General features: G+C 41.4%; 1 protein-coding gene across 3 annotated transcripts in view; it reads right to left on the bottom strand.

Annotated features, from left to right (window-relative positions):
* The window catches only part of COMMD3 (COMM domain containing 3), a 459,390-nt gene that overhangs the window by 178,003 nt on the left and 254,322 nt on the right, over positions 1-27,065 (bottom strand). Inside the window, exon 1 of one of the 3 annotated variants that reach the window (XM_050804079.1) lies at positions 5,840-5,843. The exons of the other annotated variants lie outside the window; for them this stretch is intronic. The gene's annotated coding sequence lies outside the window, so the exon portion shown is untranslated. Of the gene's footprint in view, positions 1-5,839; positions 5,844-27,065 lie in introns of those variants that run through there. 3 annotated transcript variants of the gene reach the window in all.

Raw genomic sequence — 27,065 nt, 5'->3', positions numbered from 1 at the left:
GGGAGAAATACCTGGTTACAGGCTGCCCCAGGATTTCTCGGATGGTAACGGACCTTGAGGACAGTCATCCAGGACAGGAGATTAACACTGAGAAGGCCACACCAGTGTCCAGGAGGAAGTCAGTTTCCTGGCCCTCAATGGTTAAACGTACTCGGGGCTCAGTAAGGGTAATGACATGAGCTGGTGCTTTCCCTGGGCACCCTCAGTCCTGTTGTTGGATCATCTGGTTGGGGGCTTCTGACCCAGAGAACGTTTGTCCTCTGGGGCAGTGTGCCTTCCAGTGATTGCCTCGGCATAGTGGACATGGGTGAGGGGGTGGCTTGTTTCTTATTGGACAATCTTTTTAAAGGTGTCCTTGCAAACCACACTGATAACCAGCCCCACTGGGTTATTGACCGGCTCCATTTTCTGTCCTCTACGAACCACCAAGGTTTGTTTGTCTGAAGGCCATGACTAAGGATGCAGCCTTAAGCCTTTCTCTGATCTCGCTTTTCCTTTTTGGCCTGTTCCTCTTGGTCCCTATTATAGAACACCGAGGTTGCCAAGTTTAATAATGCCTCCAGATTTTGTTCAGGGCCCAGGGCTTGCTTTTGGAACTTTCTCCTGATATCTGCAGCTGATTGGGTAATAAACTTATCTTTTAGGATTAATTGACCCTCGAGTGAGTCGGGTGACAGGAGTATATTTTCTTAAGGCCTCCCGTAACCGCTTGAGGAAGGTGGTAGGATTTTCTTCCTTTCCCTGAGTTATGGTGGACATCATTTAATAACTCATGGGATTTTTCCTAATTCTCCTTAGTCCTTCTAGAACACAGGTTAGCAGATGTTTATGACTCCAGTCCCCATGATCTGAGTTGAGGTCCCAGTGGGAATCCATACTGGGGACAGCTTGCTTACCGGTAGGGAATTTGTCCTTTTCTTTGGCTATCATTCTATCATTTACTTGACTAAGATACCAGGTATCTCCAAATTCTTGGGCTGCAGCCAAAGCCGCATTCTTTTCATTAAAGGCCAGGGTTTGATCTAACAATAGCATGCCATCTCTCCAAGTGAGGTTGAAGGTTTGCCCTAGACTCTGTAGGACGTCTGTGTACCTATGAGGATCATCTGAAAACTTCCCCTGGGGAAGCCACCCCCGACGCATGTCTACCTTGATCTGTGTTAAATCAGAGAGGGAGAAGGGGACATGTACCTGGGTTGGCCAAATTCCCCTCCCCCTACAGCTTGAAGGGGACATAACTGATAGCCCAGGGGTTTTTGTGGTCCCTTGGAGATTTCTTTGCTTGTTTCCTTCTGAGTGAGGGAGATTAGAGGAGGCTCATCATTAATAGGAAGAGGAGTTGTAGGGAGGCTAGGATATGGGGGTAAGCTGAGAGGTCCTCTTGTGGAATGTAAATTGCAGGCTTTGCATAGTTGTGGATTCTCCTTCAATGAAAAGAAAGCTTGGACATAAGGTATTTCACTCCATTTACCTTCCCTCTTACAGAAAAGGTCAAGATGCAGGATAGTATTGTATTGTAGACTTCCCTCAGGTGGCCATTTTTCCCCATCAGAGAGAGAATATTGGAGCTAGTCCAAAGTGCAGAAAAAAATGAGCCACCTCTTTTTCAGGGTTTCTGGGTCAAATTGGTCCCAGTGGCTTAGGATGCATTTCAAGGGTGAGCCTGTTGATGCCTCAGTGTTTCCCATCTGAAAGAAAAAACTGCCTGCAGTTTTGGTTTGTTTGTCTCCCCCCGACCCAAGAACCCGCAACAGTCCCTGGACCCTGCTGATCGGAATAGTTGTGCTCACTGACACAGCAGCAGAAACACTAGTTTTCCTCCTAGACTGCAAAGAGGACCAAGGAGGGTCGGATTTAGTGGCCCTTACCAACGCATTCTCGAAAACCTGCACTCTTCCCTTTCCTCTTAGACCACAAAGAGGACTGAGAAAAATGGATTTAGTAGCCCTTACCAACACATTCTCAAACACCTGTTAGAGTCCTAAATGTTTTCTCCTGTTGGTATTGGCACCTTACCCTTGTCCTATAAAGATGTTATGCCTCAAAATGGAGCGGAGGGCCATACCCTGAGGGAAGGAAGGGATCTCTAGGGTTGGAAGAGTGACGTCTTTTTTCCTCACTTCTCATCATATGAATAGAAAGGATATAATTTCTGAGGCTCCCCATATTTTAGCTTCGGGAATAGCCTTTGTTAGGCCTGCTTGTCTGAGGAGGGATCCTAAAAGGATAGATGGTATTCCAGGTAGTCCCCCCTCCGATGGGGCTTTGGGCAAAAATTATGTCTTTCTGATAGGTAAGCCTGGGTGCCAAAAGAAAGGAACAGAGTCCTGAAATTTTTACTGGAAATCATTCTTATAGGAGAAACTAGAAAAGCACCAGAGACAGGGAGTGGTTTTTAGAAGCGGGACTAGCCTCGGAGAAGAGAGGCAGGAGGAAGTTTGTCTGGCAGGTGTTAGGACCCGGGAGGCAAGGGTCAGGATAGATAGGATAGATGGGCAAGTCTCGCTTGGGCAACATGACTTTGAGAGTTCCGCTCATGGCTGCAGGGTCAACCAACTTTTTGTCAGGACCCTGGTGCTGAAAGGCTTTCCTCTCTGTTGACCCTCGGCTCAGCCCAGAAGTATAGGAAAAGTGGAACCTGGTTCTAGGCAAACCAACGCTCACAACTCCGAAGAGTCGGGGGTTGTTAGCCCTTTCCCAGAAAGCCTGACACCCATGTCTTTAGTCCGGCAGCTGCACTAGTGGCTCTTAACTGGCCGGCAGGTGCCTGGTGGTTAGCCCCCAAATTATAAGGAAAAATAGGACAGAATAGCAAGTGAAAGGGGTCCTATGGTACTCACCACATGGCGATATCCCAGACAAGCCCCCAAGATGTGTCCAGAGTTGGTTCCTTCTGGTGGGTTTGTGGTCTTGCTGACTTCAAGAATGAAGCCGTGGACATTCGTAGTGAGTGTTATAGCTCTTAAAGGTGGCACAGACCCAAAGAGTGAGCAGCAGCAAGATTTATTATGAAGAGTGAAAGAACAAAGCTTCCACAGCATGGAAGGGGACCCAAGAAGGTTGCTGCTGCTGGCTGGGGTGGTGAACTTTTATTCTTTTATTTGTCCTCTCCTATGTCCTATTACTGTCCTATCAGAATGCCCTTTTCTCAATCCTCCCTGTGATTGGTTACTTTTAGAACCCTGCTGATTGGTCCATTTTACAGAACGCTGATTGGTCCATTTTACAGAGTGCTGATTGGTGCATTTTACAAACCTCTTGCTAGCTACAGAGCACTGATTAGTGCATTTTACAATCCCCTTGTAAGACAGAAAAGTTCTCCAAGCCCCCACTCGACCCAGGAAGTCCAGCTGACTTCGCCTCTCAGTGGGTGGCTCACACGTGTAATCCTGGCACTTCAGGAGCCCAAGGTGGGAGGATCACTTGAGCTCAGGAGTTTGAGACCAGCCTGGGCAACATGGTGAAACCCTGTCTCTATAAAAAAATTATCCAGGCATGGTGGTGTACACCTGTCGTCCTAGCTACTCAGGAGGCTGAGGTGAGAGAACTGCTTGAGCCCAGGAGATTGAGGCTGCAGTGAGCTGAGATCACACCATTGCATTCTCGCCTGGGTGAAAAAGTTACCCTGTCTCATGAAAAAAAAAAAAAAAAGAAAGAAAGAAAGAAATGGTAAGTGTTTGCAATGATGGGTATGCTAATTACCATGATCTCGTATACATTGTTTGTACCCCATCATCACTATGTACTCTGTAAATATGTGCACTACTATGTGTCAACTAAAAAAAAGTTTAGTTTTTTAGTATAACAAAGTAAACTGCTAAAAGCTGCCTCAAGAAAAAAAAAAAAAAAAAGGCTGCGCGTGGTGACTCACGCCTATAATCCCAGCACTTTGGGAGGCCGAGGTGGGTGCAGCATTTGAGGTCAGGTGTTCAATACCAGCCTGGCCAATATGGTGAAACCCCGTGTCTACTAAAACTACAAAAATTAGCTGGGCATGGTGGTGCACGCCTGTAATCCCAGCTACTCAGGAGACTGAGGCAGGAGAATTGCTGAGCCTGGGAGGCAGAGGTTGCAGTGAGCCGAGATGACACCATTGCACTGCAGCCTGGAAGAGACAGTGAGACCCTGTCTCAAAGAAAAGAAAAGAACAGGAGAGGAGAAGAGAGGAAAAAAGAAACAAGAAGAACAAAAAAGGTCATACTTCATTTCTGAGAGGCAGAACAATTCCAAACACTTAAGATTTTAAAAACATAAATAGCACATTTAAATTTAATCAAGAGTATATGAATCAACTTTTCCTTCTAGTTTCTATTATTGTAATTTTTAAACATTCCAGATGGAGAGTTTCATATGTAGAAAATGTAGAAAACTGAAAGGAAAGGCAAGTAAGTGCTGAAGGGGCCCCACCTGACGGCAGCAGTTTCAGCAGGCAGATTAGATGTCCACACCCAGGGCAGCGGGGCCCCCCGAGGGGACAGCACTGGCCAATAGTCACTGCCCAGCAGAAGAAGGCTGGAGTAGGAGACAAAAAGAGCATGATGGAAGTAAGATCATTAGCTGGACATGGGTATAAGCTCTCCTAGGAGCTCACAGGGATCTTCTGGAGACTTTGCTAGGGGAGGAAGTTGTTACCTTAATTAATTTCCCATTCAAACAATTATTATTTTGAAAAGCAGAGTAAAACACCACTGAAAATAAAGGTCATATTTAGAGAAACTTGAGTTTGAACATCGGACAAAGCAAGTGCTTGTTCATCTCTACAGAGAACCAAAGGATATAATTCACACTGGTAGCATCTGTGCCTGCCCGGTTACAAAAGACCTCCTTCACACTTAAAAAAATAGGCACGTGACATGTTTTGTGCAGAACCAGTCTATGAGTCTACAGGCAAGTGGAGAACCCTGATTAAACCTTTCTCAGACCCTGCCTCCTCCATTTGCTAGGTGTATGAGCACTGCAGCTTCTTAACCCTCTTGGAAATACAAAGTGCTTAGGACATGGCTTCAAAAAATCTTTATTATAATTAAAATTAGCTATTGAGAAAAGAGGCAACAGCTTGCAGAGAGTTGGCCTAAAAGTAAAAGTGACAAAATACCTAAATATATATTATCTATGTTATTTATAAGTTAGGACATTTAAAACCACTAAAGCTATACTGGTGAGAGAGTCAGGGGAAATGAAATGACAGTTTGAGCGTCAAGAACCTATCTCTTGGCCGGGTGTGGTGGGTTATGCCTGTAATCCCAACACTTTGGGAGGCTGAGGTAGGAGGATTGCTTGAGGTCAGGAGTTAGAAGCCAGCCTGGGACAATAGAGCAAGACCCTGTCTCTATTTTAAAAATAAAAATAAACAAGAACCCATCTCTTAAACACCCCACAAATCTGAGCTCACCATTTTGGGAGGTAGGAGGAGTAACTGAACATTGGTGCTTAGTTTTGTGTTGTTTCATTTTAATGATGATGTTTTTGATTTAGGCTGTTACCAAAAAGAATTGAGGTGATCATCTGCCTTTTTAGGCAGATGCAAAATGCTGGTGAAGAAGAGAATTTGTGGGTGAAGGCAGGGCCTTGAGATCCAACTAGCGTTTATGCCAAGACACTTCCCAGGGATATACCAGCTTTGGAGCCCTGCCCTGTAAATAATGTTCTTTTACTTCCCTGGCCTGTGACCCTGGACAATTTTTGGAAAGTATTGACATGATACTGGAAAGCTCAAATGATTGCAGGGGATGCTGGAGCTCTGGCTTTGGGGAATGAGCAGGAGCCAGGGATGATAGGAAGCAGCAGGGACCAACCTAAATACTGCAAAGAACCAGGCTGTGGGGTCAATGGGCATCCTCCCCATGTCCCCTGGGTGCCATTCAGTGCCCCACGGCCAACACAGCCAGGCCCATGCTGTCCCCTCATGCTGGCCAGGCTGCCTTGGCCTTATGTCCCTCGCACTTGATTCATGCATGGGGAGATTCAGTCAGGTAAGCTTAGGCCACATTCCTGCCCCCAGCTGCTTAGGAGGCTGAGAACATGAGGATTGGAAATTTTCAGCAACATTCCCACTATGACTCTCACAAGATCGAGAATTCCCTAAACAGAGGAGTTCTGCAAAACCCTAATATGACCCTTAAAAAGTTCCCTTAAGTGTCCCTTAAGGTCCATGTTTAAGATGCAGAATACAATTAATTGCTGCTGCAGCTCAAAATACGGCAAAAGTTTGTATCAAAGTGTGTTCAAACTCCATGGCGCCACTGCACTCTGGCCTGGGTGACAGAGCGAGACCCTGCCTCAAAAATAAATGAATGAATAAATAAAAATTAGAAAATAAAGAAAAGCGCTAACTGGTAGTTAGAAATGTGGTACCTTCTCATTTACTCAGGACTAACAAGGAAGTCGCTCTGGCCCTCATGCCGCCAAGTGAAACTTGAAGAGCTTTTCTGCCCCTCCCTTTTGTGAGCATGGACAAATAAACCCGCTTGTTGGATGGCTGACCCAGCATGTGAGGGAGCACGGGTCCACAGGCTCTGTGAATCAGCCTCTGAACAAGTTCCACTCTGACCCCAGCGGCTGATCGTGGCAACCTTGAACATGGGATCGAGGGAGAGTGAATGTGGAGGAAACATGCTTGAAATGATGCCTGGCGTGTGTGAAGGAGAAACTACGTTGAGAGACCAAACTGAAAAACCAAAGATGTTTCTTTCCATCTTCACGTTTTGTAAAACAGACATATAAATGCTGACATTATTTGACAGAGACAGAAATTCTCCTTCTCTTCTTTTTTGAGATGGGGTCTTGCTCTGTTGCTCATGCTGGAGTGCAGCAGTGTGATCATGGCTCACTGCAGCCTTGACCTTTCAGAATCAACCCATCCTCCTACCTCAGCCTCCAGAGTAACTGGGACTGCAGGCATGAGCCACCGTGCCTGGCTAATTTTTTCTTTCTTTTTTTGTACAAACAGGGTCTCACTATGTTGCCCAAGCTGGTCTCGATCTCTTGGGCTCAGCCATCCTCCTGCCTCAGCCTCCCAAAGTGCTAGGATTATAAGCATGAGCCACCACGCCTGGCAGGCAAATTCTTTAGCAAGGCTGCCTGCTAAGCATTGTCTCTGTGTAAACCAACCCCTATAAAATGCAGAACATGAGCCACTTGAAATAGGTCTGGATTGGGGCTACACTGCATCTATGCATATCTTATGAAGATATGAATAGGAGAAGAAAAAGGAAAGTAAAGGAAGGAAAAAGTATGACTCCAGAACACAACAAATCATTTAAGCTGTCCAGCATTTGTTACTGTGGGCAATATTCAGCCAAGAATATTTGCATAAAGTTTTTCGTTTGTTTGTTTTGTTTGAGGCAGGGTCTCGTTCTGTGGCCCAGGCTGGAGTGCAGTGGTGCAATTATGGCTCACTGCAGCCTCCGCCTCCTAGGCTTAAGACATCCTCCTGCCTCAGCCTCCCAAGTAGCTGAGACTACAGGCATGCACCACTATACCCGGCCAATTTTTTGTAATTTTCCATAGAGATGGGTTCTCCCTATGTTGACCAGGCTGGTCCTGAACTCCTGGGTTCAAGCAATGCTTCTGCCTAGGCCTCTTAAAGTGCTGAGATTACAGTTGTGAAGAGTTCCCCTCCCCCCTGCCCCCAATGAAAGTGTGTATCAGGCAACTTTCTCATGGTTTGTGGAGCACTCTCTCTCCACTGGGTGGTCAGCCGCCTATCTTAAAGTTTCCCTTGTCACTTCCTTTCTTACAAAATCTAAGTCACAGACAGGCCTCCAGACTTCAAGGTGTCTTCCCTTTGCAGTTGCTGACAGCTGACTCATGCTCGTGTTCACTTAATGTCTGTTCTCCTTGTTTACTGACATGTTGGAGATGTGCCTTACGGATGGCAGATTGTTTTACTGTTGGCTTCCAACATGTCGTGTCAATCAGTGTGCACTTCAAATACACTGAACGGCAGTGGATCTAGGTAGGCAAGGGTTAACTCTTGGGCTGAAAAAGCTTTAAAGCATTTTGGGGGGTCGGGCTAGGGGGCAGATGTTGACCTTCACAAAACCTGTGCTTTCAAAAAGAGGACGTATGTTTTCAGAACCTAGTAGTAGGGAGATAAAACCAGAATAATTCAGTTTGGCTACTGAGGCCTGGGGTTCCTCAACAGATGTGATAACAGAATGTAAATATTGAGATCCAGCTGTCAGCCTATTGGCCTTATGCACTGAGGTTAAGAGAAGCTGGCTACAGGCAGGCAGGAAATTCAGAAGAGAAGATATATATTTATAGGATTTTTTTTTCCTTCTAAGTTTAATGCAAAAAAGACGGAGGAAATGCAGAGCTTCCTCCCCATTGGGTCTTATGTGCGCCACCCTACCTTTCCCATCTGTCCCCATTCCAAGGGAGTCAGCAGTCAGCTCTTTTCAAGCATTTTTCTAATAGGCAAAATTAGACTTCGATGAGGAATGCCTGCTCTGACTTAGCTATGAGGCACAGAACTTGACCTTGGCCTTGAGAGCTACAGGCTGACCCCTGGCCCATCTCCTCATGGCAGCCTGTATTTAAAGCCCTCCCACGGGGTCCCACTGCTTCATGAGGTCTTTTCATTTGATTTACTTTCTGACAACATAAATTTTTTTTAAATGTTGGCTAATGGTGAGGGGTATTACTTAATAAAACGGAAGAGAAGGAGGAATAACGGAGGCTGCCTTAGAGAGGTAGGTCAGGGAGCGCCAGGCGAGCAGGTGATATTTTCACTGAGATGGAAAGAAGCAGCCAGCCTTGTGAAGATTTAGGCAGGAAAAGTAGCAGAGGGCCCCAAAGAAGGTATTTGAAGAACACTGGAGCCAGAGGGAAAGGAGAAGGCCTGGGGTCTGAGAGGCATTAGTGGCACTGGGCATTGTGGAGAGTTGAAGACTGCAGTGAGGACTGTAGATTTTATTTCCTAAGTGATGATAGAGATTCAAGCAGGGGAGTTACGTAATTTGGGTGTGCAGTTTTTTAAAACCTCCCTGACTGCTATAGAAAGAATGGATTGTGGGGGTGGCAGGGAGGAAGTGGAACAGTGATCACAGTGACAAGACTGTTACAGCAGTCCAGGAAAGAGACGCTGTCAGCCTAGGTTTGGGAGGCATTAGCAGTATGGACGAATCTGGGATGTGTTTTGGAGGTAGAAGTGACAGACCTTGCTGTTGGACTGAATGTTGGAGGTAAGGGAAAGGGAGGACTAAGGATAGGTTTTTGGCTCAAGTAGCTGCAGAAACAGCAGTGCCATCTCTTAAGGACAGGAAGACTGAAGAAACTGAAGATTCGTAGAGGAAGGGACACAAATCATTCAGATTTGGCCAAGTGAGCTCTGAGATACCCATCAGAAACTGAGGAGGAGGCGTTAAGTAGTCAGTTGTATGTGTTACATCAGTGTATATGCCAGGAACTGCAGGTCAGGTGGGACTAGAATGTAAACTTTAAAAGTAAAATTAAAAAAAAAATGCTAAAAGAAAACGGTTATTATAATCACAGAATATTATAAAAAGGTTTTTATAACTTCAAATCACCAATAAAAAGACTGATGGATTTGACTAATTAAAAAAAGTTTAAACTTATGTGCTATTGAAGTATAAGAGCAGAGATAAAATATTTGTAACTTAGATAACAGAGGTTTGTTAAATTGAAAAAGATCTAAAAAGTCAAAAATTTTAAATGTATGCCCATTAGAAAAATAAGCCAGGAAGAATGAGCGATAAATTCAAAATAGAATATGGTTGCTAAGTATGTGAAAAGATCTTCAATCTTTTTTTTTTCAGCTTTTGATTGGGTTAATCATATTCAATTCAATCATGTTTAATAACTGTTATTTGAGATAGAATTCACATATGATCAAACTCACCTGATAGTCATTCTTACTAGTAAGTAAAGAGGTGCAAACTACAATGATATTCTTTTATCAGATTGGCAAAGATTAAAATAATTGAAATGCCCAAAGTTGGTGAAGGTGTATATAAACAGTACAAGTTGTTTCTTGCTTTTTGGAGTAGGGTTGCCAGAGTTAGCAAATAAAAATACAAGACACGCAGCTAAATTTGAATTTCAGATAAACAACAAATACTTTTCAAAGTATAATTATGTCCCAAGTATTATACTGGACATATTTATACTAAAATTTTAATTGCTATTTATTATTTATTATTTAGCTGGATGTAAAATGAAAGTTTATACAGTAACCCTATTTTTGGAGGGCATTTGATGGCAATTTCATTTCCAGAGATTTATTTTAAAGAGTTAAAAAGGAAATAGGCAAATAACTTTTATAAAACTACATACAGGAAGATGTTTATCAGAATATTATATTATTCTCCAGTTGAATATTACTCAATATGATATCCACTATCAATATAATATATGCTATGTTAATTTCCATTAATATGAGATTCACTGAATAACTGTGACACATCCAATTAATGAAGTACTATGTAGCCATTAAATATGATGAGATTGGTCTATAACTTGTTGACATGAAAAAAATCCATAATATAATGTTAAATGGGAAAAAAGTATACCATAAAAAGAATATATAATGGGATTCAATTTATAAAAATTATATATAAGTATATAGAGAGAGTTTTTTAAAATGTATACCAAAATATTAAGAATATTTATTCTGGGGCCATGGGACTTAAGATTACTTATACTTTAAAAAAGTCTGTAATTATTTGACTTTTTTTTTTTTTTACAATGACATTAATCATTTTTGCAGCTGAAAAACATTAGTATTTTGGAAAATAAAGTCCAATTCTTGTCTCTGACAGGATCCCAGCAGAAAACAGATGGCACATGCAAACTGGGTATTTTAAGGAGACTTTAATGAAGGGACTATTTATAAATGTGTAAGGAGGGTTTAGGAAAATCACAACAGATAATTAAATAATTCAGGTCTAGAAGCAACAAGGCACCATTATTGCCCAAAGACCTGAAGTGGCAGGTGGAGAAATGTTTATTTGAACCTTGAGACAGAAAGAGCCTTGAGAAGCAGAGACTGAGACAGATCTACAGATTGTCACTTGCCTCTTCCCTCCTCCCTGCCTTAGTGATTCCCATTGGCCAAAGTCAACAGGAGCCAAAGGTCCGAGAAGCTCATTGATTCAAGGCAGCCTCCTGGGACACCCAGAGGTCGATCTGTCATTGCTTCATCCACCTAGAATATGGAAAGCTGGAAAGAGTCACTTCTACCTTAACAATGAAGGAAAAGTCAAATAAACTATTCCTGATACAAAATCACAACTTTCCTTGAGTCCAAACAGAAACCCAAGTTTGCAGGAAAACCAAGTAGCTTTAAATTCCAAATTCTGTGAGAATTTGTCAACATGAATTCACCTAATCACAACACTCTTATCCTTTGGAATATATTTGTTTTTCTTTTGCTTTTCTCACAGAGAGATTCTGATTTCATTTTCAATATATCACTGTGGCTGTAGATAATATGGTCTGAATAGACTATATAAACAAAAAGAAAAAAAGGCTATTTGGGGAGAAAAGCTGTACCATTCAAATTTACAATGATATAAAATCAAACATTAAAAAAGCAATTGATTCATATAAGACAATAGGAAAGGCAGTGGATCAAACACAAGGGCCCCAAACATATTCAGGCATTATTTTGGAACTTGGAAATTTACAGTAGAAGTTCTGACAGTTACTCTGGGGGATCACTGCTTTTAGCACAAGAAACAGTCCTAGCAAAGTGAAGTCAAATATTCCATAAAAACTGAAAAATCAGAAAAAAAATCATGGAAATGGCTAACAAAGAGACAGGTAGCTCAAGCATGGTGGCTCACACCTGTAATCCCAGCACATTGGGAAGCTGAGGAGGGCGGATCACCTGAGGTCAGGAGTTCCAGACAAGCCTGGCCAACATGGCAAAACCCTATCTCTACTAAGAATACAAAAATTAGCCGGGGTGGTGACAGGGGCCTGTAATCCCAGCTACTTGGGAGGCTGAGGCAGGAGAATCACTTGAACCCAGGAGGCAGAGGTTGCAGTGAGCTGAGATCATGCCACTGCACTCCAGCCTGGGTGACAAGAGTGAAACTCCATCTCAAAAAAACAAACAAAGGGGTTGCTGGCAAGATGGCTGAATAGAAACAGCTCCAGTCTGCAGCTCCCAGTGAGACTGACACAGAAGGTGGGTGATTTCTGCATTTCCAACTGAGGTACCCGGTTCATCTCATTGGGACTGTTTGGACAGTGGGTGCAGCCCACGGAGGGCAAGCCAAAGCAGGGTGGGGTGTCGCCTCACCCAGGAAGTGCAAGGGGTCGGGGGATTTCCCATTCCTAGCCAAGGGAAGCTGTGAGAGACTGTATAGCGAGGAATATTCCAGCCCAGATATTGTACTTTTCCCATCATCTTTGCAACCAGCAAATCAGGAGATTCTCTCTGGTGCCTGGCTGGGCAGGTCCCACCTCCATGGAGCCTGGCAAACTAAGATCCACTGGCTTGAAATTCTTGCTGCTAGCACAGCAGTCTGAGGTCGACCTGGGATGCTCAAGCTTGGTGGGGGGAGGGGCATCCATCATTGCTGAGGCTTGCTGGGCGGAGCCCACCGCAGCTCAGCAAGGCCACTGCCACCAGACTGACTCTCTAGGCAGGGCATCTCTGAAAAAAAGGCAGCAGCCCCAGTCAAGGACTTAAAGATAAAACCCCCATCTCCCTGGGACAGAGCCCTTGGGGGAAGGGGCGGCTGTGGAGACAGCTTCAGCAGATGTAAGCGTCCCTGCCTTGCAACTCTTAAGAGAGCAGCAGATCACCCAGCACTGCATTCAATATCAGAGAAGGAACAGGCTACATCCTCAAGTGGGTCCCTGGCACCCCTGTATCCTGACTGGGAGACACTGCCCAGTAGGGGCCTACAGATAGTTCATACAGGAGAGCTCTGGCTGGCATCTGGCAGGTGCTCCTCTGGAATGAAGCTTCCATAGGAAGGAACATGCAGCAATCTTTGCTGATCTTCAGCCTCTGCTGGTGATACCCAGGCAAACAAGGTCTGGAGTGGACCTCCAACAAACTCCAGCAGACCTGCAGAAGAGGGCCTGACTGTTAGAAGGAAAACTAACAAACAGAAAGGAATAGTAGCAACATCAACAAAAAGACATCCACTCAGAGACCCCATCTGAAGGTCACCAACATCAAAGAGTAAAGGTAGATAAATCCACAAAGATTGGGAGAAACCAGCACAAAAAGGCTGAAAACTCCAAAAACCAGAATGCCTCTGCTCCTTTAAAGGATCACAACTCCTCACCAGCAAGAGAACAAAACTGGATGGAGAATGAGTTTGACGAATTGAAAGAAGTAGGCTTTAGAAGGTGAGTAATAACAAAACTCCTCCAAGCTAAAGGTGCATGTTCTAACCCAATGCAAGGTAGCTAAGAACCCTGAAAAAAGGTTAGATGAATTGCTCACTGGAATAACCAGTTTAGAGAAGAATATACGTGACCTGATGGAGCTGAAAAACACAGCACAAGAACTTCATGAAGAATACACAAGTATCAATAGCTGAATTGATCAAGTGGAAGAAAGGATATCAGAGATTGAAGATCAATTCAATTAAAAAAACTGAGAAGGCAAGATTGGAGAAAAAAGAGTGAAAAGAAACCAACAAAGCCTCCAAGAAATATGGGGCTATGTGAAAAGACCAAATCTACGTTTGATTGGTGTACTTGAAAGTGAAGAGGAGAATGAAACCAAGTTGGAAAACACTTTTCAGGATATTATCCAGGAGAACTTCCCCAATCTAATAAGGCAGGCCAACATTCAAATTCAGGAAATACAGAGGACACCACAAAGATACTACTTGAGAAGAGCAACCTGAAGACACATAATCGTCAGATTCACCAAGATTGAAATGAAGGAGAAACTGATAGGGGGAGCCATAGAGAAAGGTCGGGTTACCCACAAAGGGAAGCCCATCAGGCTAACAGCAGATCTCTCTGCAGAAACCCTACAAACCAGAAGAGAGTGGGGGCCAACATTCAACATTCTTAAAGAAAATAATTTTCAACCCAGAATTTCATATCCAGCCAAACTAAGCTTCATAAGGGAAGGAGAAATAAAATGCTTTATAGACAAGCAAATACTGAGAGATTTTGTCACCACCAGGCCTGCCTTACAAGAGCTCCTGAAGGAAGCACTAAACGTGAAAAGGAACAACCGATACCAGCCACTGAAAAAACATACCAAATTGTAAAGACCATCGACACTATGAAGAAACTGCATCAACTAACGGACAAAATAACCAGCTACCATCAGAATGACAGGATCAAATTCACACATAACAATATTAACCATAAATGTAAGTGGGCTAAATGCCCCCAATTAAAAGACACAGATTGGAAAATTGGATAAATAGTCAAGACCCATTGGTGTGCTGTATACAGGAGACCCATCTCACATGCAAAGACACACATAGGCTCAAAATAAAGGGATGGAGGAATATTTACCAAGCAAATGGAAAGCAAAAAGAAGGAGGGTTGCAATCCTAGTCTCTGATAAAACAGGCTTTAAACCAACAAAGATCAAAAGAGACAAGAGCATTACATAATGGTAAAGGGAATCAATGCATCAAGCAGGGCTAACTATCTTATATATGCACCCAATACAGGAGCACACAGATTCATAAAGCGAGTTCTTAGAGACTTACAAAGAGACTTAGAGTCCCATACGATAGTGGGAGACTTTAACACCCTACTGTCAACACTAGACAGATCAATGAGACAGAAAATTAACAAGGATATTTAGGACTTGAACTCAGCTATGGACCAAGTGGACTGAGTAGACATCCACAGAACTCTCCACCCCAAATCAACAGAATATACATTCTTCTCAGCCTCACATCGCACTTATTCTAAAATTGACCAAATAATTGGAAGTAAAACACTCCTTAGCAAATGCAAAATAATGGAAATCATAACAAACAGTCTCTCAGACCACAGTGCAATCAAATTAGAACTCAGGATTAAGAAGCTTACTCAAAACTGCACAACTATGTGGAAACTGAACAACTTGCTCCTGAATGACTACTGGGTAAATAACAAAATGAAGGCAGAAATAAAGATACTCTTTGAAACAAATGAGAACAAAGACACAATGTACCAGAATCTGTGGGACACATTTAAAGCAGTGTGTAGAGGGAAATTTATAGCACTAGATGCCCACAAGAGAAAGCAGGAAAGATCTCAAATTGACACCATACATCACAATTAAAAGAACTAGAGAAGCAATAGCAAACAAATTCAAAACCTAGTGGTAGACAAGAAATAACTAAGATCAGAGCAGAACTGAAGGAGATAGAGACATCAACAACCCTTCAAAAAAAAAATCAGTGAATCCAGAAGCTGGTTTTTTGAAAAGATCAGCAAAATAGATAGACCACTAGCCAGACTAATAAAGAAGAAAAGAGAGAAGAATCAAGCAGATGCAATAAAAAGTGATAAAGGTGATATCACCACTGATTCCACAGAAATACAAACTATCATCAGAGAATACTATAAACACCTCTATGCAAATAAACTAGAAAATCTAGAAGAAATGGATAAATTCCTGGACACATACACCCTCCCAAGACTAAACAAGGAAGAAGTTGAATCCCTGAATAGACCAATAACAAGTTCTGAAATTGAGGCAGTAATTAATAGCACACCAACCAAAAAAAGTCCAGGACCAGATCGATTCACAGCCGAATTCTACCAGAGGTACAAAGAGGAGCTGGTACCATGCCTTCTGAAATCATTCCAAACAATAGAAAAAGAGGGAATCCTCCCTAATGCATTTTATAAGGACAGCATCAACCTGATATCAAAGCCTGGCAGAGACAGAACAAAAAAAGGAAATGTCAGGCCAATATCCCTGATGAACATCAATGCGAAAATCCTCAAAAAATACTGGAAAACTGAATCCAGCAGCACATCAAAAAGCTTATCCACCATGATCAAGTTGGCTTCATTCTTGGAATGCAAGGCTGGTTCAATGTATGCAAATCAGTAAACATAATCTGTCACATAAACTGAACCAATGATGAAAATCACATGATTATCTCAATAGATGCAGAAAAGGCCTTTGACAAAATTCAACATGCCTTCATGCTAAAAACTCTCAATAAACTAGGTATTGATGGAACATATCTCAAAATAATAAGAGCTATTTATGACAAATCCACAGCCAATATCATAATGAATAGGCAAAGGTGGAAGCATTCCCTTTGGAAACCAGTACAAGACAAGGATGCCCTCTCTCACCAGTCCTTTTCAACATAGTATTGGAAGTTCTGGCCAGGGCGATCAGGCAAGAGAAAGAAATAAAGGGTATTCAATGAGGAAAAGAGGAAGTCAAATTGTCTCTGTTTGCAGATGACATGTTTGTATATTTAGAAAACCCCATTGTCTCAGCCCCAGATCTCCTTAAGCTGATAAGCAACTTCAGCAAAGTCTCAGGATACAAAATCTATATCTGTGTGCAAAAATCACAAGCATTCCTATATACCAATAACATACAGAGAGCCAAATCATGAGTGAACTCCCATTCACAATTGCTACAAAGAGAATAAAACACCTAGTAATACAACTTAAAAGGGATGTGAAGGACCTCTTCAAGGAGAACTACAACCCACTGCTCAAGGAAAAAAAAGAGGACACAAACAAATGGAAGAACATTCCATGCTCATGGATAGGAAGAATCAATATTGTGAAAATGGCCATGCTGCCCAAAGTAATTTATAGATTCAATGCTATCCCCATCAAGGTATTCACAGAATTGACTTTCTTCACATAATTGGAAAAAGGTACTTTAAATTTTATATGGAACCAAAAAAGAGGCCGCATAGCCAAGCCAATCCTAAACAAAAAGAACAAAGCTGGAGGCATCATGCTACCTGACTTCAAGCTATGCCTCAAGGCTACAGTAACCAAAACAGCATGGGACTGGTACCAGTACAGATATATAGACCAATGGAACAGAACAGAGCCCTCAGAAGCAACACCACACATCTACAACCTGACACAAACCTGACACAAGCAAGCAATGGGGAAGATTCCCTATTTAATAAACAGTGTTGAGAAAACTGGCTAGCCATATGCAGAAAGCTGAAACTGGATCCCTTCCTTACACTTTATACAAAAATTAATTCAAGATGGATTAAAGACTTAAACATAAGACCTAAAACCATAAGAACCCTAGAAGAAAACCTAGGCAGTACCATTCAGGACATAGGCATGGGCAAAGACTTCATGTCTAAAACACCAAAAGGAGTGTCAACAAAAGCCAAAATAGACAAATGGGATCTAATTAAACTAAAGAGCCTCTGCACAGCAAAATAAACTATCATCAGAGTAAACAGGCAACCTACAGAATGGGAGAAAAATTTTGCATCATTTTTGCCCATCTGACAAAGGGCTAATATCCAGAATCTACAAAGAAGTTGAACAAATTTACAAGAAAAAAACATACAACCCCATCAAAAAGTGGGCAAAGGAACAGATACTTCTCAAAAGAAGACATTTATGCAGGCAACAAACATACGAAAAAATGCTCATCATCACTGGTCATTAGAGAAATGCAAATCAAAACCACAATGCGATACCATCTCATGCCAGTTAGAATGGCAATCATTAAAAAGTCAGGAAACAACAGATGCTGGAGAGGACATGGAGAAATAGGAATGCTTTTACATGTTGGTGGGAGTGTAAATTAGTTCAACCATTGTGGAAGACAGTGTGGCAATTCCTCAAGGATCTCGAACTGGAAATACCATTTGACCAAGCAATCCCATTACTGGGTATATACCGAGAGAATTATAAATCATTCTACTGTAAAGACACATGCACACGTATGTTTACTGTGGCACTGTTCACAATAGCAAAGACTTGGAACCAACCCAAATGCCCATCAATGACAGACTGGATAAAGAAAATGTGGCAATGTGGCACATATATACCATGGAATACTATGCAGCCATAAAAAAGGATGAGTTCATGTCCTTAGCAGGGACATGGATGAAGCTGGAAACCATCATTCTCAGCAAACTAACACAAGAACAGAAAACCAAACACCACATGTTCTCACTTATAAGTGGGAGCTGAACAAGGAGAACACTTGGACACAGGGTGGGGAACATCACACAGCGGTGCCTGTCGGATGGTGGGGGGATAGGGGAGTGATAGCATTAGGAGAAATGCCTAATGTAGATGATGGGTTGATGGGTGCAGCAAACCACCATGGTACATGTATATCTATGTAACAAACCTCCAAGTTCTGCACATGTACCCCAGAACTTAAAGTGTAATAAAAAAAAAATAACACTAATAAAAAACAAACAAAACAAAACAAAAAAGAGACAGGTAGATGCTCCCCTGTCTACTCCATTATATGGTAAGAGTAGAAACAAACCCAAGTCCCTCTTTGATGTTTACTGTGCTATGTTTACAATGGGAGAAACTTTTCTTTGTGCAAACTTACACCGCCAAAAACCTTATGACTTTATTAAAGGTTTTCCAGTTCAAAAGTTACTTTTGGTCAGGCGCAGTGGCTCACACCTGTAATCCCAACACTTTGGGAGGCCGAGGTGGGCAGATCGCTTGAACCCAGGAGTTCAAGACCAGCCTGAGCCACAAAATAAAACCGCATCTCTACACAAAATACAAAACATTAGCTGGGTGTGGCGGCACATGCCTGTAGTCCCAGGTACTCAGGAGGCTGAGGCAGGAGGATTACCTGATCCAGAAGGTAGAGGCTGCAGTGAGGCATATTTCACCACTGTATTCCAGCCTGGGCAACAAAGTGAGACCCTTTCTCAAAAAAAAAAGTAAATAAAAGTTAGTTTTCCTGGTGGCATCATTATAGGAGATAATCTTAACAAAATAGTATAAAAAAACAAAACAGTGTTGGATCAAATATCCCAGAATGTCAGGATTTCATCGGCTCTACTCACATGCTCATAGACATAAAGTCAACTATTACCATTGAAATAAAACAAAATATCCCCTAGCATCCAGCCCAGTGCGTGGCACACAGTAAGTACTCAATGATAGAATAAACTAGTGAATATGTATAAGAAAACAATGTTAAATATTATAATGATGTACACTTATATTTAAATGTATTGCCTTCTGTTAACTGGCATAAAATTATTTGTTTAAAGAAAAGGATCTACCTTGAAAATCATTCTTGTCTCAAAAGAAAAAAATTCACTCTTGTTTCAAAAGCCATAGTTGCCAAGAAGCTCAGAACATACAAGTTTTGGGGATTATAGATTCAGGGCAGAAGCTTTTACTTAAAAAACAAAAATAGACTGCAGAAGATATGAAGGCATAAAGTGTTATTCATGATTTAACTAGTTTTATTTAGTTAAATATTATTTTTAAGGCTCTTATCTGATATAACCTGATACAAGATCTCTAATATAAGCTATGTTTATAGAACTCGATTTGTGTAAATGTCATAGGTAAAAGTCAAATTGTTGCTAAATTTCATGTGAGAGCAACAAGGAAATTAATGCCTCACATTTAAACTGGCTTCAATTTTTTAAAACTTTTATGTACAGAAAAAAAGCTGATTGACAGATAATATTGCATTTTCCCTTTGATCATAAATATGTACCTCTGGCAGAGTTCATAATCCTGATGTGAAATGTAACAGTTACAAAATTGAACTACTATTGTGAAATTTAAATGATCATATTCTGAATTGTAATTAATGCTTTATAATCCTAACACCATCCATTAGTTTAAAAATCAAGTGTCTGTTTGTTGAAAGTGCAAACAGAGGAAAATATGCTTCTAGTCCTTTCAGGTTATGGAATACATATTATTCTTTCCATCAAAAATTATTTATTAGCACCTATGCTATGCTAGCCACTATGGGAAGTGTGTATGCACACATGGTACGTTGGTGGTGAGGGGTGAGCAGCTACCTTTGGCCATGAGAATGAAAGTCATGCATATAAGTGGTGGAGCTGAAGGATCAAAAGACTCTGAGTTCTTGGTTTTGTCATTAAACACCCATATCAGACTTGGACTGCCTTTCTCTAGGCTCGTTGATGTGTGAGACAAATGCTTTAAGTCAAAGTTGTGTCGGGTTCTATGTTACCTCCAGCCAAAACCAATATTGATTAAAACATTTAGTGAATGAATTTTAAATGTTCTCCTTTGCATCACAAAATGCTGTCATGGATTTAATGTTAAACTCATGCCTCTCCTTCTTTTGAAAAAGGTTCTGAGGTGGCTTAGAATAAATGACACAAATAGTACAAGATCCTTTAAACCATGATAGCAGAATAAGAGCTAAGTAAGAAAAGAGAAAAATTGTTATTCTAGAAAACCTAGGTGAAAGACAGCAACTGATGTGAAATCTAAAATTCACTCCCAAGTTTTCTGGCACCAAACTCTTATTATCTAATACCTGAAAGCATACCAGTTTATCAATTTCTTCCTAGCACATAGTTCTAAGAAAAACATAGCAGGTGAATCTAGTAAAAAGGCTACTGAAAATTATGTCTTTAAAAACAGTTTGTAAAAGATAAAGCAATTTTATCATACATTAGCTATTACGAATTCCCAATGAAAGACAAAGTTCTAAATGTTAAACTGTAATAGAATGTAGCCTCCTACCAAAAACTATAATCTCAAATTGTCTGCTGCATTCTTTTTGTTTTTTGGGTTTTTGTTTAGACAGTTGAGAGAAACAATATAAAATGGAAGAGAATTGTAAGGACATCCAGTCCCCCCTTGTCTCCTTCATAGTCTGTTTTTCCCTGGAGTAAGCTGGATCCGAAGAGAGGTCTCAGATTGTAACACCTTGTTTTGAGCTTCCAGTTACCTTCAGCATGTTTGGCATTATTCACTTGGATTGCATTGAAGGACATTCTAGTAATCTCATACCAAGTTAGCTACTACATTCATCATTCAGGAGTGATGAGGACATTAGGCACAGCAGTTCTCAGTAGTTCATATGAAAAACCAGTAGTTCATATGAAAAACGTTTTTTCCCAAGCATGAGGATATGTACTTGTGGGGGTTTTTGTCCCTGAAGAATAAGTGTGTTTTCTTCTTCTGGACAGCATAGATTGTTGGTAATCCCATTTCTCTTTTTCCTTTGTTCTCCAAGAAACTTCAAAGCAAATTTGCATCCCAGGTTTATCTTTATGTTGATCGTTTCTGTGTGCTATTCATTTCCACACTCAATTTTATTTATAATTTAAATCAATTATATGATCAATTATACTTGGGAGGCTGAGGCAGGAAGATTGCTTGAGCCTGGGAAATCAAGGCTACAGTGGGCCATAATCACACCATTGCTCTCTAGCCTGGGTGACAGAGCAAGACTGTCTGAAAAAAAAAAATTTTTTTAAATCTCTTCCTCTGATGAATAGAAGTGGTGAGAGTGGGCATCCTTGTCTTATTCCAGTTCTCAGAGGGAATCCTTTCCCCTTTCAGTATTATGTTGGCTGTGGATTTGTCATAGGTGACTTTTATTACATTGAGGTATACCCTTGTATGCCGATTTTGCTGAGGGTTTTAATCATAAAGGGATGCTGGATTTTGTCAAATGCTTTTTCTGCATCTAGTGTGATGATCTTGTGATTTTGGTTTTTAATTCTGTTTATGTCGTATATCACATTTATTGACTTGAGTATGTTAAACTATCCTTGCATCCCTGGCATGAAGCCCACTTGGTCATGGTGAATTATCTTTTTGATATGTTGTTGGATTCATTTACCTTGTATTTTGTTAAGGATTTTTGCATCTATGTTCATCAGGGATATCGGTCTGTAGTTTTCTTTTTTGGTTATGTCCTTTCTTGGTTTTGGTATTAGGGTAATACTGGCTTCATAGAATGATTTAGGGAGGATTCCCTCTTTCTCTATCTTGTGGAATAGTATCAATAGGATTGGAATCAATTCTTCTTTGAATATCTGATAGAATTCAGCTGTGAATCCATCTGGTCCTGAACTACTTTTTGTTAATATGTTTTAAAATTACCATTTCAACCTCACTGCTTGTTATTGACCTTTTCAGGGTTTCTAATCCTTCCTGATTTAAGCTAGGAGGGTTGTATCTTTCCAGGAATGTATCTGTCTCTTCTAGGTTTTCTAGTTTATGTGCCTAAAGGCGTTCATAGTGCTGGAAGTCCTAGCCAGAGCAATCACACAAAAGAAAGAAATCAAGGGCATCCAAATCGGTCAGGAGGAAGTCAAAATGTCACTGTTTGCTGATGATATGATAGTACACCTAGAAAACCCTAAGGCTCCCTCCAGAAAGCTCCTAGAACTGATACATGAATTCAGCAAAGTTTCAGGATACAAAATTAATGTACACAAATTAGTAGCTCTGCTATACACAAACAGTGGCAAAACTGAGAATCAAATCAAGGACTCAACTCCTTTTACAATAGCAGCCAAAAAACTAAAATACTTAGGAATATACCTGACCAAGGAGGTGAAAGACCTCTACAAGGAAAACTACAAAACACTGCAGAAAGAAATCATAGATGACACAAACAAATGGAAACACATCCCATGCTCATGGATGGGTAGAATCAATATTGTGAAAATGACCATACTGCCAAAAAGCGATCTACAGACTCAATGCAGTTCCCATCAAAATGTCACCATAATTCCTCACAGAACTAGAAAAGACAAGTTGTATGGAACCCAAAAAGAGCCTGCATAGCCAAAGCAAGACTAAGCAAAAAGAATCTGGAGGCATCATATTACCTGATTTCAAACTATACTAGAAGGCCATAGTCACCAAAACAGCATGGTACTGATATGAAAATTGGCACATAGACCAATGGAACAGAATAGAGAACCCAGAAATAAATCCAAATACCTACAGCCAACTGATCTTCAACAAAGTAAACAAAAACTTAAAGTGGGGAAAGGACACCCTATTAAACAGATGGTGCTAGGATACTTGGCAAGCCACATATAGGAGAATGAAAGTGGATCATCATCTCTCACCTCATACAAAACCAGCTCAAGATGGGTGAAGGAGTTAGATCTAAGACCTGAAACTATAAAAATTCTGGAAGATACCATCAGAAAAACCCTTCTAGACATTGGCCTAGGCAAAGACTTCATGACAAAGAACCCAAAAGCAAATGCAACAAAAAGAAGGATAAATAGGTGGGACTTAATTAAACGAAAGAGCTTCTGCATAGCAAAAGGGATAGTCAGCAGAGTAAACAGACAATCCACAGAGTAGGAGAAAATCTTCACAATCCAACAAAAGACCAATATTCAGAATCTACAAGGAACTCCAACAAATTAACAAGAAAAAGATAAACAATCCCATCAAAAAGTGGGCTAAGGACATGAATAGACAATTCTCAAAAGAAGATATGCAAATCGCCAAAAAACATATGAAAAAATGCTAACATCACGAATGATCAAATTAAAACCACAATGCGATACCATCTTACTCCTGCAAGAATGGCCATAATCTAAAAACCAAAAAATAAAAGATGTTGGCATGGATGTGGTGAAAGGAGAACACTTCTACACTGCTGGTGGGAATGTAAACTAGTACAACCACTATTGAAAATAGTGTGGAGATTCTTTAAAGAACTAAAAGTAGTGGAGATTACTTAAAGAACTAATAGTGTGGAGATTCTTTAAAGAACTAAAAGTAATGGAGATTACTTAAAGAACTAATAGTGTGGAGATTCTTTAAAGAACTAAAAGAACTACCATTTGATCTAGCAATCCTACTATTGAGTATTTACCCAGAGGAAAAGAAGTCATTACACAAAAAAGATACTTATACACACATGTTTATAGCAGTACAATTCACAACTGCAAAAATACGAAACCAGCCCAAATGCCCATCATCAACAAAATGATAAAGAAGCTGTGGTATACACACACACACACACGCACGCACACAATGGAGTACTACTCAGGCATAAAAAGGAATGAATTAATGGCATTTGTAGCAACCTGGATGGAATTGTAGACTATTATTCTAAGTGAAGTAACTCAGGAATGGAAAACCAAACATCTTATGTTCTCACTCTTAAGTGGGAGTTAAGCTATGAGAACGCAAAAGCATCAGAATGATACAATGGACACTGGGGACTTGGAAAGGGTGGGAGGGGGTGAGGGATAAAAGACTACAAACTGGGTTCAGTGTATACTGCTTGGGTGATGGGTGCCCTAAAATCTCACAGATCACCACTAAAGAACTTACTCAGGCAACCAAATACTACCTGTTCCCCAAAAACCTATGAACATAAAATAATTTTTTAAATCTCTTCCTCTGAGTTTTCCCTGGATATGAATCTTTAAAACATATATTTCATTATGCATATGTGGCTTCAAATCATTGGTAGAATATGGTAGGGTAGAAATAACTAAATGTAGGAAGTCAAAACAATCTATCCAAGTATGTGATTTTCTGGTTATCTGGTAATAAGAGAGTAGAACTAGAGAATCAAGGCATGATTAGTTAACATACCCCTCTCAAATACTGATAGCGTTAGCCAAGCTTTTGGCTGGATTTGGAAAGCACTGCCAAACCCAGTGGAGACCACCATCATTCACAATGCTGAATAACAGAGGCAGTGGTAAATCCTGTTAGCAGCCATGTGTAGCAGATGAAATTTCTTTCTTTCTTTGGTTCTTTGGTTCTTTCATTTTTTCGTTCTTTCATTCTTTCACAGGGTCTCATTGATGGTGTGATCATGGCTCATCACAGCCTCAGCCTTGACCTCCTGGGCTCAGGTGATCCTCCCACCTCAGCCTCTCAAGTAGCTAGGACTACAGGTGCACACCACCATGCCTGGCTAATTTTGGTATTTTTTGTAGAGACAGAGTTTTGTGGTGTTTCCTAGGCTGGTCTCGAACTCCTGGGCTCAAACAATCTGCCCGCCTCAACCTCCCAAAGTGTTAGGATTACAGGCATGAGACACTGCGCCTGGCCTCTAAGTAACTTCATGTATTACCTCATCTATCACTCACAACAACTCCCCTGTGAAGTCAATATTATTCTTATCATCTCTGTTTTTATAGATGAGGAAACTGGGTACAGGGAGTTCCTCTGGTTACCTGGAAAGATAGTCATGGGTTATTCAGCACCCAGGGAAAGAAGGGTTGATTGTTGCCATTTAAGGTAAACAACCTTGGTGGTGTGTTCTCTCCAGCACTCATCTTGGGAAGCATCTTTGAATCTGCTTAGATGCTCACTGGTACCTGGTTGAAGACCCTGACTTCCGTAACCTAAGCACAGAAGAGATCACCTTGGTCTGAAAAACCTTGAGGGAAAAGCGGTGACAATTATCCTCATCAACTATAACAGCACCTCTTCCAAACGCCTGTGAAATGTTTGGCTTTGAGCAGGGCTGTATTTGGACCAGCTCTGACGATTTAATTCCCAAACCTACTCTTAAAATAAGCATAAACCAGAAAAGTCCTAGGGCACACAGGCTCTGAGGAGTGATCTCACCAACTCTCAATTCCCCAACAGGTGACACCTAAACTGCATCCCCACAGAAAATCCCTAGATTCCACAGGAGAAGCTTTAAGCATGGGGTCTTCAGAAGAATCATGTTGTCTACAGTCTCTGAAGTGTTGCGATTTGTGTCTCATTTCTGCGCATATGCAGTAGCCTCTTTCACTGCTGCACATGCCCAACAGCTTGAAAACGTTCTTCAGGATCACACAGTCAGACGGACCATGCAGAAAACCTCTAAAATGTGGGCACAGATGCAAGAAGTAAGAGCAGGCCTCCTGGAGTTTAGCCAGGAGCTATAGCTTCATACAAAATGATCTTAATTAGCCAGCATGGAAAAACAGATTTTTACATTTCACCCACAGCCTGTGCTCCCCTCCCCAGCCCCTCTTCCAGGGTCAAGTCAGGTCCCTGTAGCTTGCAAACATCCAGCTAGCAGGTTCTAGCCCTAGTGCTGCCTTCTGCCTTATTCCCTGCCCCCCACCACCCCCAAGGGTATAACTGAGTGAATCTCCCTTTTTGTTATTACAAGACAGGTAAGTCTCTTCGCTTCTCCAATAAGATAAATATCCATGGGCAAATAATCTGGTTGAACAGGAAATAATGCCATTTCCCTAATTCCTTCATGGCCAAGTTCTGTATTTTAAAATAAATATTTATGATTGTCAGTGTGCTAATGAATAGGCAACTATGAATCAGAGCACCAGAAAGATAATGGCTGCAAATCTGACACCCTGAGAGTCAAGAGAGTCGTGGGCAGCATCATCTTCCAGGGTCTGGGTCTTCTCTTGCCACGGCCCCCAACTCTGTATCCTAAGACAGAACTTTAAACATTTCCTTGGCTGTCTCCCAGATGCATTAATAAGGCATTTCTGTTCTGAGAAAAGCTTCAGAAAACAGATTGAAGTTCCAGCCACCCAGGGGGACAGGGGAAAGAGAAACGAGGGAGATACAGGGCAAACACACAGCCAGGGGTCTGAGCCCTTTCCTGGTAGCCTGGCCCTGCAGAGCTGCTCAGTTCTCCATCTTCAAGGATGTTAGGATGGGGGCTGGGGTTGGATGAGAGAGAAGGGGTTGGGAATAGGGCTTGGAGGCTCGACCTCAGGGATGCACAGGATGCGCTCCTGGTAGGGATCTATGGGCCAGAGAAGAAAATGCCAACCTCACCTTTTTTTTTTTTCTTTTTCAACTTTTACTTTAGATTCAGGGGGTGGTGCATTTGCAGATTGCTACCTGGTATATTGCATGAAGTGAAAGCTTCATTTTTGAACACTTGGAGCAAAGCTTTGCCTTAAGTGAACAGCAAGAAAAAGTAAAATGGCCAGCATCTCACAGTACCCCCAATAGAACTTCCAGATGACCTTTTCTGTCCCCAAACCAGAATAAGCCACCAGCTCAGCAAATGCCACATCCTAGGCCTCCTATGCTTACTCAGGAGGCAAGGTGGGAAATGAGGGCTGAACTCACATTGCACCTGTCCCCTGTCCCCCGTTTGTTATCCCTTCTGTTCTTACAACTAACACTGAAGGACAATGGGATGTGGTAGAGAGGAGAGGCTAACTCAGGTTGGGGTGAAATGATAGAGATGAAGTATTCCA

Source organism: Macaca thibetana, chromosome 9 (genome assembly GCF_024542745.1).
Source record: "Macaca thibetana thibetana isolate TM-01 chromosome 9, ASM2454274v1, whole genome shotgun sequence".
Taxonomy (NCBI): Eukaryota; Metazoa; Chordata; class Mammalia; order Primates; family Cercopithecidae; genus Macaca; species Macaca thibetana.
The sequence above is the reverse complement of the archived record's forward strand: the minus strand, read 5'-3'. Positions and strand labels throughout refer to the sequence as shown.